Below are 15,088 nucleotides of genomic sequence, written 5' to 3'. Positions count from 1 at the left end.
TTCATCAGAGCCTTGGTTCAAACATGGAAAAAAGAGCTGAACTCCAGCGGTGAGAGTGACTGCCATTGACATCAAGGCCGAATTTGACCAAGTGTACGGAACCTTGGCAGAATTAAGATCAATTGGAATCAGGGGAAAACTATCCACCGGTTCAAGTCATACCTAGCACAAAGGAAGATTGTAGCAGCTGTTGAAGGTCAATCATCCCAGTCACAGGACATCCTTCGGGTAGTGTCTTAGGCTCAACCATCTTCAGCTGCTTCATCAATGACCTTCCCTACATCATAAGGTCAGAAGTAGGGATGTTTGCTGATGATGTATTCAGCACAATTCACAACTTCTCAGATACTGGCAGTCAACGTATATGTGCAGCAAGACTTGGACAATATCCAGGCTTGGGCTGACAAGTAGCAAGTAACATTCCTGCCACACAAGTGCCGGGAAATGTCCATGTCCAACAAGAGAAGATCTAATCATCGCCTTTTGACATTCAGTGGAACTACAATTGCTGAATCCCTCACTATCAATGGTCTGATGGTTACCATTGAACAGAAACTGAACTGGACTAGCCATACAGATACTACAAGGAAAGGTCAGACCTAGGAATCCTGCAGCGAGTAACTCACGCCCTGACTCCCCAAAGCCTGTCCACCATATACAAAATGAAATGAAATGAAAATCGCTTATTGTCACAAGTAGGCTTCAATGAAGTTACTGTGAAAAGCCCCTAGTCGCCACATTCCGGCACCTGTTCGGGGAGGCTGTTACGGGAATTGAACCGTGCTGCTGGTCTGCCTTGGTCTGCTTTCAAAGCCAGCGATTGAGCCCTGTGGTAAACAGCCCCTGTAAAGCCTATAGTCGCCACATTCCGGTGCCTGTTCGGGGAGGCTGATACGGGAATTGAACCTGCGCTGCTGCCTGTTCTGAATTACAAGCCAGCGATTTAGCCCAGTGTGCTAAACCAGCACAAGTCAGGAGTTTGGTGGAACATTCTCCACTTGCCTGGATGAGTGCAGCTCCAACAACACTCATGAAGCTCGACACCATCCAGGACAAAGCTGCTGTTTGATTGTACCCCATTCATCAACCTAAACATTTACTCCGTCTATCACTGATGCACAATACCAACAGTGTGTAGATCTACAAGATGCACTGCAGAAACTTGCCATGGCTCGTTTGACAGCACCTTTGAAACCTGTGAACTCAACCATCTAGGAGCGGCACGGTAGCATAGTAGTTAGCACTGTTGCTTCACAACGCCAGGGACCTGGGTTTGATTCCTGGCTTGGGTCACTGCCTGTGTGGAGTCTGCACATCCACCCCGTGTCCGCGTGGGTTTCCTCTGGGTTCTCCGGTTTCCTCCCATAAGTCCCGAAAGATGTGCTTGTTAGGTGAATTAGACATTCTGAATTCTCTCTCGGTGTACGCAAACAGGTGCCGGAGTGTGGTGACTAGGGGATTTTCACAGTAACCTCATTGCAGTGTTAATGTAAGCCTACTTGTGACACTAATAACGATTATATTACATTAGAAGGATGAGGGCAGCAGATGCCTGGGAACACCATCGCCTGCAAATTGCCCTCCAACCCACAAACCATATGGACGGCAATATATTGCTGTTCCTTCACTATCGCTGGGTCAAAATCCTGGAATTCCCTCCCTAACAGAACTATGGATACACCACAGGGACAGCAGCGGTTCAAGAAAGTGGCTCACCACTATCTTCTCAATGGTAATTGGGGATGGACAACGAATGATGACCTTAATAATGATGAACATGCCCCATGGAAGAATAATAATTAAAAAACATTCTGAATGGCCACTTGAGTGAGGCATGAGGTGCATGTGTTACCCATGTAACACATGGGCAGCACGATTGCATAGTGGTTAGCACAATTGCTTCATAGCTCCAGGATCCCAGGTTCGATTCCTGGCTTGGTTCACTGTCTGTGCGGAGTCTGCACATTCTCCCCGTGTGTGCGTGGGTTTCCTCCGGGTGCTCCGGTTTCCTCCCACAGTCCAAAGATGTGCAGGTTAGGTGGATTGGCCATGATAAATTGCCCTTAGTGCCCAAAATTGCCCTTAGTGTTGGGTCGGGTTACTAGGTTATGGGGATAGGGTGGAGGTGTGGGCTTGGGTAGGGTGCTCTTTCAAAGAGCCGGTGCAGACTCGATGGGCCGAATGGCCTCCTTCTGCACTGTAAATTCTATGATTCTATGATATGTCCCAGCACACGTCAGCATCTTATTACAATCCTTGGCCAGACCCCAACAGTGGCTAGTACTGGACCAAAACACCAATCTTTCATTTTAAATTTGCAAGACTGTGAGGAAAGGGTACTTTTACCCAGGAGTGATTGCACAAAGAAATAGGGAAATAATAATAACTTATTGTCACAAGTAGGCTTCAATGAAGTTACTGTGAAAAGCCCCTAGTTGGCACATTCCAGCTCACCTGTTCAGGGAGGCTGGTATGGGAATTGAACCCACGATGCTGGTATTGTTCTGCATTGCAAGCCAGCTATTTAGCCCAGTGCTAAACCAGAACTTTTATATGGTATGTTAAACAAACTTTATTATGAACACAGTATTAAAATCTTTAACATCACACCAGAAAATAGCTTACAGTTACCCCTTAAACAATACTACTCAATATAATGAATACAATCCCCTTCATTACTATCTTTATTCCCACTTAAACAACAAGAAAACAACTATCTCCGCTCTCAATTCACCTTAAATACCAATGGCAGAGGAATATTTGCTTTACAGAGTTATTCTTTGAGAAAGTGATCTCTTGACGCTGCTTTATTGAAAAGATATGACTCCAGTCAGAACCTCTGGCTGTATGTCTTCAAAAACTGTTTCAAGTGGCTTGTTTGAGCTCCCCATTGTCCTCAGATCATATGATCATAAGACATAGGAGCAGAATTAGGCCACTCGGCTCATCGAGTCTGCTCCGCCATTCAATCATGGCTGATATTTTTCTATCCCCATTCTCCTTCCTTCTCCCCATAACTCCTGATCCCCTTATTGATCAAAAACCTATCTATCTCTGTTTTAAACACACTCAGTGATTTGGCCTCCACAGCATTCTGCGGCAAAGAGTTCCACAGATTCACCACCCTCTGGCTGAAGAAATCTCTCCTCTTCTCTGTTTTAAAGGATTGTCCCTTTAGTCTGAGATTGTGTCCTCTGCTTCTAGTTTTACCTACAATTGGAAACATTCTCTCCATGTCAAATCTGCACTGTGTTAAATACTGTTAATCTCTTTTAACTAACCTGCAGTGAGAGCAGAACTACCTCACGTCTGGACACAGCTTCGTTCAGAACTGAACTGAAAATGCTTTCTCAAAAAGCCTGATGCCTCAGCTCTACCTAGCAATGGCATCAGCTCACCAGGCTGAAAACTAATTAACTCCCCAGGGAATCCCCTTAATCAAAACAAAATTGCTTTAGCCCAAACTTTTTACAATGGTTAATTCCACCTCTGGTTCCTAAAAGCTTTGTTGTCCTTCAAACCAAGATTCTTTTAAAACATGACTTCAGCAGTCAAACACTCTAACCCAGGCTTTAAACCCTCAATTCACCAAATACTTAGAATACAATATATCTGAAATTCCTACATTCATCACAATCTTCTGATTGTGGAGGAGTGAGGGGGAGGGGTGGGTGGAGGGGGTAATGGTGAACAAATCGGAGGTTGTTGCAGTCCTGTGAATGAGCTACACTTTGTAAGAGGGGGATATATACCATACACTTGGCTTTGACGCATTGAACAAGCTACTGCAATGCGCTGGCCCGGCAGTTCACATATACTCAGCTCGTAAACAACGTCCTCCGCTGAAGAGATTAGTGAGGTTTCGTGTTTCAGCTCTCTCCTGGAAACAGAAAAATATCCCTGGCACCACAGAAGCTGTAATTTGAACAGACCCAGGAGTAAACAGCTTTAATGTAACAGTAAGTTAGTCATAACATTCCAGGCACAGACTCAGCACAATGGGCAATGCAATTAAGGAGTCACTGGAGAGACTGGAGTCACAGATTAGCACTGAACTAGCATTATAAACTAATAAAGGGTGTCACATTGATGAGCAGAACCCCCACGGCAAATAGTTCCTGGAGGGAGAGGCTGTGACCTGCTCCGATATAAGGTTCCAAAGCCTGTTGATTCCAGGAAGATTTTGCTTCCCTCCTCAGGCGACTGTGTAAAGTGAGACTTGCATATAGAAATGTGGGTGTAGAAGCCTAACTTCAGTCGGATGCTGCTAATTCCAGTGAGTGGAGGAAGCCATGCAGTCTGAGTTTCTGTGTTACGCGGCCGAGAATAATATGTTATGGAGGCTGACCTCTGACCTTACTGAATGAGGACTGGCTGCACAACTTATATTATTCTTTGGTAACATATGATTACTCTTTGCTTTATATATCCAGATTAGTCTGATGGTGTGATTCTCAAGAAACCACTAATCTTCAACTTAAAGCAAAACAGATTTAATGAATAACGAATTGATTAATATTGAGTTTGCACACCCTTACAGAACTATAACTAGTGATCAAGTAATTCAGAATAAAGTATTTACTAATTTAAACTACATGTGCTAACTGTGCTATTATCTATCTCTCTAACACAACTGCTGTCTAGTCCCTCCTGGTTCGAAGAGACCCAAGGCCCTTTGAGTTCTCATATTTATACAGGAATCTAGTGTTGCCATCTAGTGGTTATGTTACACTAAGATGTAGTCATTAACCCTTTATGAGTCTCTATATATACATATCACTACAGCACACATGGGTCACTCTCTCCAGACAAGAAAACCCAGAAATATAAAACTCCTTTATTGCAGCTAGGAATGTCCCAGGTTCAATATTGTCCCGACCTAAGTTAAATGAACACATCATTGATGGGTGCTGCTCCCTTCGCATCCCTCAAAAAGCAGCTAAAAGTTCCTGCTTCTGACCACTCCCCCTATCCCGTACAGTGAACATTTACTCATTTTTGGAACGGTCAGGTTCAGCTTTACATTCCCATGGGAAATCGCGCTGGTGATGATGTGTTACAGTTCACTCAGGGAGTCCCAGTTGCTGAGAAATATCACATGCATGTTGCGGTCTGGTGCTATGGACAATGATGGTAGAGGCCCCAACATTCTTTTCATCACATGGCTGCCCAGGAACCTCTCCCACTTTTACCGCCTGCCACTGGTGTGTGTTGAAAAGATTTACAGATGGATCCTCAATTTGTTTGGCTGTGTTTAGAACATCCTTGGCTATCAAGTCCTGGGGTAGGACTTAAACCAGGGATGTGAAGATGCACTTTCACAGACTTCATTAATGAACACAGAAGGTATTTATTAATAAAAATTGTACAGCAGTAGCATGGCTGTAATTAGCTCCCAAAATGTCTCAGCCTCGTGGCCTCTCTCACTGGGGTAATTGTGCACTCTGAGGCCTGATTGGTCACATAGGCCATGTGATCCTTACTCCGCTGTGTTGCCCTTAAAGGGATATTCACCACACTAGCCATTTTGACTCAGAGGCAGGAATGCAGTCTACTGCACCTCATACTCCGTGTGACTGAAAATAATTAAACAATTCCCATCTTCATGTTCAAATCGCCCCATGGGCCTCGCACTTCCTATCCCTGTAATCAGTTCCTTCTCTAGAAACCTCCTACAAATCCTGTGCATTACTCACTTACTTTGCCCCTCCACCGATCCCTGCTTTCTGCTGTCTAGGCCTGACCGCAGGAAGTCCTTCCATAAACCTCTCCAGCTCTATCTCCGCCTTAAGCCAATGCCTTTGAGCAAGCCTTTGGTCATGTTTCTTCATAGCTATAGTTGAGATGGACAGGAGATACTCAGGGGCAGGGCGGGGTGGGGGAGCACTAGAGCTGTTGGCGGACAGGAAGAGGTTGCAGGGGCAGTTTGATAGGTTGAAGACAGGTTAGGTGGTGGGGCAGCTATGGAGGGTGAGGGGGTGCAGTGAGGGGGAGAGAAGGTGAGCTGCATGTTGGCCTACCAGCTGCAGAGGCAGGCGGTGTCGAGGGAAACTCTAAGGATGCAAGCAGAGAAGTGGTGTCAGAGCTGGAGAGGATAAACAAGTGTTCAGGTGGTATTATGAGAAGTTGTTTAGGGGCGAGCCAGGCGGAGAGGAAGGAGATATGGGACGGTTTTTGTACGAGTTGGAGTTCCCAGAGTTTGAGGAAGAGAAAAGGCAGGCATTGGAAGAGCCTCTGGGGCTGAGGAAGGTGATGGATATTATCAGGGGAAATGCAGTCGGGGAAGGCCGGACGGCTTTCCGGCGGAGGTTTACAAGGTGTTTGTGACAGAGAAGGCACCTCACTTGTTAGGGATGTTTAGTGAGGCGCTGGAGAAGGAGTTGGCGGCAGAGACGTTGACACAGGCTTCGATTACACTGATTCCAAAGAAGGGGAAGGAACCGCTGGAGTGTGGGTTGTACAGGCCCATCTCGTTGTTGAATACGGATGTGAAAATACTGGCTACGGTGTTGGCGGGGAGGATGGAGGGATGTGCGCCAGAGCTGGTTTCTGAGGATCAAACAGATTTTTGAAAGGGCCGACAGCTCTCTAGCAATATCAGGAGGCTGTTAAATGTGGATATGACCCCATCGGGGGGTTGGCGGGTGCCGGAAGTTACTGTTTCTATGAATGCAGAGAAGGTCTTTGATCGGGTGGAGTAGAGGTACTTATTTGAAATTCTGGGAAGGTTTTGGCCAAAGTTTGTGGCATGGGTGCGTCTGCTGTACGTGTCCCCAGTGGTATGTGTGCGCAGGAAGGAGATGAGTTCACCAGGTTTTGGATTGCACAGGGGAACGAGGCAGGGGTGTCCGCTGTCGCTGCTGCTATTCACACTGGTGATTGAACCCTTGGCGATGGCCTTTCAGGGGTCGCGGAGTGGTGAGGGATTGTAAGGGGAGCAGGGAGCACCGGGTGTCGTTGTATGCGTGTAATAACTTAAGACCAGGCCTTTGTGATTGGCCAATTAGAATGCAAGTTCTCTGATTAGTGGCCCAATCAGGGAACCTCTTATCTGCTTATAACAGGGAGTGTCAGACCCTCTGCACTCCCAGTGTAGGTAGCAAGCTGAATACACATGCTTGTTCTGCGGTTGGTTTTGTTAATAAAAGGAATTCTGGTGAAGGGACTTCTGCCTCCATGAGTTTACTACAATGCGGGCGACCTGTTGTTGTTTGAGTCGGACCCGCTGGAGAGTATGTGCAGGATCATGGGATTGTTGGAGAGGTTTTCGGGTATAAGTTGAATATTGGGACGAGCGAGGTGTTTCTGGTGAATGCAGCGGGGCGGGATGCCAATTTGGGGGCGCTGTCGTTTAAGGTAGCTGGAGACAGGTTTAAGTATTTGGGGATTCAGGTGACACGAGATGTGGAATCTGACAGTCTGGGGAGGCTAAGGGGGATTTTAAGAGGTGAGTCACTTTGCACTTGACACTGGCAGATAGGGTGCAGGTGGTAAAGATGAATGTGCTGTCAAGGTTCATGTTTGTTTTCCAGAACCGCCCTGATCTTTCTCCCAGAGGCCTTCTTCCGGAGGTTGGAGACATTGAACTCGGAGTTCATATGGGTGGGGAAGGTGCCGAGGGTAAAGATGGCTCTGTTGCAGAGGCAGAGGCAGAAAGGGGGGTTGACGCTCCCGAACCTGCTGCGATTTTATTGAGCGGCGAATGTGGAGAAGGTGAGGTGATGATGGGGGAGGGAGGGGGCGGAGTCGGTCAAGATGGAGGAGGAGTCCTGTAGAGGATCCAGTCTGAGGGCAATGGTGATGGCCCTGGGAAGTACACAAAGTGCCCGGTGGTGCAATCGACTGAGGGGGCATTTTAAGTTGGAGAGGATGTTGGTGCTGACGCCACTGTGTGGGAACCACAGGTTCAAGCCGGGGGAGATGGATGGGATATTGGGGAAATGGAGGGAGGTGGGGCTGGAGAGGGTTCGGGACTTGTTCTCGGAAGGGAAGTGTGCAGTTCTGGACGAGCTGAGGGAGAGGTTTGAGTTACCGATAGGCATTGAGTTTAGATATATGCAGGTGTGGGACTTTGCATGGAAAAAGTGGAGGCATTTCCCAAGCTGCCGGAATACACACTGTTGGATTAACTGCTGCTCCCGGTTAGGTTGGGGGAGGGAAGGATTTGTGATATATACGGGTGGTTGGGGGAGCAAGTGGTAAGGATCAAGAATAAATGGGAGGAAGGGTTGGGGGGGGGGGGGGGGTAATAGGTTGGGGACTGTGGAGTGAGGCGTTGCGGCGAGTGAACGATGATGTGGCCTTCGCCTCTCTAATTGCCCTGCGAAGGATCCTATTAAATTGGAGGTCGGGGGTGGGGGCCTGGCTGGGGATTTGTACAACATTCTCCGGTTGGAGAAGAATATGTTTGAGTTGAGGGGGTCAGCGGAGGGCTTCGATTTGCGGTGGGGTTGTTCATGATGCTATTTGAGGAATTGTTCGTCATGGGGGGGCAGGGGCGGTGGAGGAAGGTAGAGGGAGAGGACGGGATAAAAGGGGAACAATTGAACAAACTGTGGACTGTGATTGTATGGAATGTGTATTTTATACTTTGCTGTTGTTACATGTCTTTGGAATAAAATACCTTTTTATAAAAAACATTTCTTCATAGCTTCTCCTTTGGCTTGGGGTCCATATTTTTCCGCTTGTACTTAAGTGCCTCAGATTGTTTCACTGCATTACCAGCAGTTTCTAAATCAGAATCCCTACAGTGCAGGACGCCATTTGGCCCATTGAGTCTGCACTGACCCTCTGAAAGAGCGCCCCACCGAGGCCCACTCCCGCACAACCCCACCTAACCTTTGGACACTAAGGGGCAATTTAGCATGGCCAATCAGCCTACCCTGCACATCTTTCGATTATGGGAGGAAATTGGGGCACCCGGAAGAAACCCACGCAGACAAGGGGGGAATGTGTAAACTCCACACAGTCACCCAAGGATTTGAACCCAGGTCTCGGATGCTGTGAGGCAGCAGTGCTAACCATTGTGTCACCGTATGTGAGCTGTTGTTGTTCCAAAGCAAATGTAGTGATTGGAGTGTTCGAGAGAGCCAATTGATGCATCGTGCAATGGCTCCTTCCATTTTGATAGTTGACTTAAGCTTAGCGTGCGGTGCAAACCCCACACTGAAACAGCCGGGGGGCAGACATGGCACAGGACCCCCAAACTTACAGGGAGCCCCCAAAAATGATGAGTGAGTGATGAGGTTTCTCACCCTGCCACCCACCGATGAGCACTGCTCATTCCCCCACGCCGCTCCTCATTTCCTCGCCGGCTCTTCAAACTCCTTGCTTATTTTCTGAAACGTGTCTTTTCATTGGCTGCCACACTTCTCATTCAAGTTGCATCATGCCCATTACGGCATTTGATGTGCTGGTGGGTAAGCCTGCTTCTGATTGGCCTGTTTCTCCACCTGTGTGGGAAGCAGCAAATTGAGCCATAGCTGCACCGTAACCTCTCTGGGCTCCGTCACAGAGCGGTGCGAATTTGTAGAGGGATATTGTGCAGAGTAAGGCCAGGTTCACCCCTTTCCACTCTGCTCTTTATTAATTTGAACCCAAGTGATTAGTATATGTATGTTTGCATGGGGGGGGGGGGGGGGGGGGTGTTCTCAAATTATATGTTTACATTTGTAAGAATGTGGTTTTATCTGCGCAAGAATTACACATTTAAAAAAAAATTAATTTACAGTACCCAATACTTTTTCCCCCCAATTCAGGACAATTTAGCGTGGCCAATCCACCTATCCTGCACATCTTTGGGTTGTGGGGGTGAAAGCCACGCAGATACAGGGAGAATGTGTGCAAATTCCACTTGGACAGTGACACTGAACCGGGATCGAACCCAGGTCCTCAGCGCTGTGAGGCAGCAATGCCAACCACTGCACCGGCCTTCAAGAATGACACATACTGCAAAAAGCATAGTGGTTCTTTCTAAACGTATCTGAATCAGAACCATGATATTTTTTAAATCTTCTGATCGTTCCTACTGATTTCAGATCTCTCCGGCAGAAGTGTATCCAACAGGAGAGGCCATTGCGTTAAGCTGTTTGCACTCACTGCTCAACTCCCTCTCCACCTCTCAATTTAGCGGAACCTTGTGGCAATTGTTTGCTCACAATGCTGCACCTTTTGGTGGATCCTGAATTTCTCTACCTTGGAAGGAAGACTGAGGATAAGGGTTTCTTAAAGGTCAGACCTGCCAAATCCAAACCATTGAGATGTGTGGAAGTACATCACGCTGGAGCTGACTGAGTCACAGTATCGCATTCAAGATTTAAAAGAGTCATGCCCACCTGTGGACCTCTCTTCAGTTCTGGAGAATGTGCCAGCAACGTGACCAACTGGGAGGTAGTGGAATCTCGCGAGGAATTGTAATGAAACAACCTGCCGGGTGTTGAACTTTCTCAAGGAGGGGATAATGTTTTTAGCATGGGCCCCAAGCAGCCAAGCCGTACTCCAAATGTGGCCTAAGCAATGGCTGGTACAGCATTTTCATTACTGTCGTTGGAGAGTATTGGAAGTTCCATTTCACAAACCCAAGCATTTTGGATGTCTTGGAAGTTGCTTGTTGACCTTGTATGTTCCACGGTAAATTATCCTGGATGTGAATTCCTAACTACAGCATTTTTTAGTAACTTCAAACAGGGAATCTGGCGTTGTGTAGTTGGGTACTGAGGGACATCAAGTATTGCTGACTGGCATGATTTTACATTTCTATATGTTGAATTTCATTCCGCAGATATCAGCCCATTTCATAGAATCTATAGAATCCCGACAGTGCAGATGGAGGCCATTCAGCCCATCGAGTCAGCACCGACCCTCCGAAAGAGCACCCTGCCCAGGTCCACTCCCCTATCCTATCCTTTTACCCTAACATGCACATCCCTGGACACTAAAGGGCAATTTATGGCCAATCCACCAAATCTGCATGCCTTTGGGCTTTGGGAGGAAACTGGAGCACCCGGAGGAAACCCACGCAGACACGGGAAAATGTGTAAATGCCACACAGTCACCTGAGGTCGGAATCAAACCCAGTTCCCTGGCGTGTAAGGCAGCAGTAATAACCACTGTCCAACCGTGCCGCCTTTGATGAGATTATTTGGATCTTCCTGAAGACTCACCTCATCTGGTGCTTCAGTAATGGCTCCACAGACCAGGCAATCCTTGGTAAAAACTCTGACCTGGCTTGTTATTCCAAGCTGGATGTCATTTATAAAGAGGAGAAATAAACACTGGCCCAGCAAGCTATCTTCATGACACGGCAGACTGACAACTAATGTGAGATCGAGACAAACAAAAATAAAACTTCACATGTGGAGGTGGGAAAACTTATTTTTAAAAGTTACTCCAGACTAAAAGTTGTCCACTCATGTTAATCATGTTAAAGTCTGTGTTCTCATTACTGGAGCTGGATACTTTAAAAGTGACAGGAACAATCTTTAATAACAGCACCATCTTGTGGCAATGTTACATTAATCTGAATGAACACACTGGGTTCAGCCCTGATCTTTCAGGGGAGCTTAGCAGACCGCTGGTATATCTCGGCTCCTTCCCATCACACTTGATGGCTAAAGACTCGGAATAAAGCCACCAGCTGTTTTTGCTTCTTCAAGTTTTGTTTACAATTGTGATTGGTCCTCGGTTTTACTGATGATGCGGTTTTTCCAGTGGATTTTCCTGAAGCTGCACGCCGCTCAGCAAGGTACAGTGCCTGTAATGTGGTAAAAACACCCTGTAACCCCTCACACAGGAGGAACAGAAATGGGAGCTGAGTATCTTTGGTTAGATGGAGATCAAATGCACAATCAGAGATGTGGGAGGGAATAAAGGTAAAGTACTGAGTTGGAGTCCCAGAAAGCATTGCCGAGGTGGCAAATGGCCAGGGGTGGAATTCTCCGTTTCTGAGACTAAGTGTTGACGCAGAATTTGTGGACTTCCACATCAGCAGAACTGGCACCACGCCTGGACTGATTATGCTACTGTTAAGGGATAGCACCGGCGCCATGTGTAACACAATCGATTCCAATGAGAAACGGTGCCGGATTTGCCGGTTTTGTGATCGACATTCAGTAGGCTGACAAACAGCAGTCACATATGTGGTGATATGCATCACTGTAAATACACTGGGACTAAAATAAACTCCAGAGGGAGCACCAGAGACATCATGACACATAGACATTCAACCAATAGGTCAGTAAGATAGGACACGACCAATGGGCATTCAAGACACACCCAGAGGTGACACTACCACAAGGCGGCTACCCATATAAAAGGACAGGGCACACATACTCTTCCTCTTTCCATAGGCGACACTCAGAGACACAGGGGCAGATCAGGAAGCATCACACTCACCGCATGGATTAGAGCAGACTGGTTAGTTGAGTTACTATAGTTAGATTAGCAAGAGAGTCGAACTCAAGTAGGAGAATTGCTAACTGTTCAATAAATGTGTTAAAGCTATCTCCAAGTCTGAACCTTCCTTTGTCAGAGTGTACATCAAGGAAGCAACTTATGCTACGTCAAGAAGCATAACACAACAGCATATACACACTTCACTCCCCATACACACCATCCCAGCCAACAAGTTGGCAGCGAGAAGAGCAGCCCCGAGATTTCATGGATGCCAAGCTGGAGACCCTCGTGGACGCAGTGGAGGAGAGGAGGCTGACCCTCTACCTGGCCCGGGAAGGAGGCTGCCAGCCGCTGCCGTTCACCGTGCCTGAGCACATGTGGCAGAGACGGTCAGCACCATGGGCAACACCATCCAGACCAGCCAGCAGTGCTGCAAATAACTGGCACAACCACCTCAGGGCAGCCAGAGTGTTGCTCTTTTTAACCTTAGTCTATTGGCTCTGATTACGTCACCTTTGCTCACGAGTCGCCAGGTATCTTTATGATACCGCCACGTGGTTCAAGTTCAGGTTATGATTAATAATACAGCACACCGCTTAGTAAGGATTAAAACAACGGTCATTTATTATATACAACAGGCAATATTAATACACTAATACTACTATCTATATAATAAACCTATCACTACTGGCCAATACTTAACTTAGGAAGAGCCCACCAGGTCAGGGAAACGAATGGCTTGTCCAATCAGATCTGGCCCGCGGGATTCAAAAGGCTGCTACAGGTCGGTGGCTAGGTGTCTCTACCGGATAGCGATCGCTGGATTCAAACTTACAGTTGCCGGTTGCTGTTCTTGCGAAGGTCTCGAGCAAGCGAAGAGGAGAGAGAGCGAGATCTGAACTTGGCCCCTCACTTTTATAGGGCCCAGGGGCTTCCCACCTCCTGGGGCGGCCCTTGACCCTGAGTCCCAAGTGATTGGATTTGTCCCCAATCCCTGGGGTCGATGTGTCCAATGGTGAGGCGATTCCTCGATCGGGGGTGGTCGTTCACCTGTCTTTGTTTCGGCCACTGCAGGCGCTGACAGGTCTGGCCCGGTATTCAATTGCTAATATGTCGCAATTGTTCTCGGGGATAGCCAATTTAACTGCAGATGTCTGGATAGATGGGCTGCAAACAGTCCTGAATGTAACTGCAAATACCTGGGTTGATGGGCTGTTGATAGCCCTGAGTATCGATCTGGGCTAACTTCCCCAGAGCCGAATATGCAATACTGTCAGCACCTGCCTGCTTGTGTCTTGTTAGCTGCTTTTCCCAGCAGTCTTTCGGGTTAGCCATTTCAAACTGGGTTTTGGCCAGATTAATCGGAACGCAGCCATTTTACGTGGCTACAGAGTGAATAGGCATCACTGCCTCTGGCACCAATCCCCCTCCTGCACGCCCGTGACCTTGTCTTTTGTCGTCAACCGCTGGGAGCGGGAGAAGACAGGAGGGGGACTGCCAGACTTGTGGCCACTCACTGTGGCAGAGCAAAGGGCCCTGGATGTGGTTGGCGGTCTGGAGGAAAGGGAAGTCGTCTAGGTGGAGTTCGGCCATGAGCGAGGAAGTGAGACACTGCTTAGCTGCGGTTCCCCGTGACAAGTGTGTCAACCCCCATCAACAACCAACAACACTGCACCCTCACACCACCCTCACCCCCACCCACACACTCACACAAGGGGCTGTTTAGCACAGGGCTAAATCGCCGGCTTTGAAAGCAGGCCAGCAGCACGGTTCAATTCCCGTAACAGCCTCCCCGAACAGGCGCCGGAATGTAGCGATAGGGGCTTTTCACAGTAGCTTCATGCTTGTGAAGCCTACTTGTGACAATAAGCGATTTTCATTTTCATTTCATTCACCTACCGCCCCCCAGCCCGTGGTCTAATCTTACGTCTTGTCTTGTGTCTTGCAAGAGCTGGCGGAGATGGGGCAGATCCATCTGGCATGCCCCACCCCCAGCCGGTGTCACAGCCAGAGCCCCCCCCCCTGCCGTGAGCCAAGCAGCAATGAGAGCAGCAAGGACACCAGCCCTCCGCCCGAGACTCAGGAGACCCCGGAGCTGAGGTCGGAGGATGACACTGACGTTCCATCACAACTATCTCCAACACCCTCTGCCGTCCCAGAGACACTCACCTCAGTTGGGCACTTTAGTGAAGAGGCTCCTTGGGCACTATCTGGTGCGCACCACACAGCTGCTCCGGCACAGCAGGTCGAGGTAGGAAGACCAGAGGGGGCGGATGGTCAGAGGATGGGCCGACCCCAGGAACTAGCTGCCGTCCAGACGGGTTTCTGAAACGGACAGTCCCAGCGATTGTGGAGATGCAGTCGCAGAGCCAGGGACTACATGAGGCGTTGTCAGCGCGCATCCAGCACCTGCAGGTGCAGTTGGAGCAGGAAGTGTTACCGACCCTGCGTGCCATGGGTGGTGCCCACGGTGGAGGCACTGGGGGTGACGGTTTTGGCTATGGATCAGCATGTCCAAGGCAAGGGGCATTCTGTGCAGGTGCTGGCCGAGGCCCAGGGCAGGGTTGTGCCAGAGCCACCTGGACATCGCAGCGGTGCTCCTGAGCGTGACCCAGTCACTGCAGGCCATGGCTGGGAACATCAGCGGCATTGCCCAGGTGCTGGACGACATGGCGCAGACACAGGGGGAGGTTGC

Source organism: Scyliorhinus torazame, chromosome 18 (assembly GCF_047496885.1).
Source record: "Scyliorhinus torazame isolate Kashiwa2021f chromosome 18, sScyTor2.1, whole genome shotgun sequence".
NCBI classification, from domain to species: domain Eukaryota; kingdom Metazoa; phylum Chordata; class Chondrichthyes; order Carcharhiniformes; family Scyliorhinidae; genus Scyliorhinus; species Scyliorhinus torazame.
The sequence above is the reverse complement of the archived record's forward strand: the minus strand, read 5'-3'. Positions refer to the sequence as shown.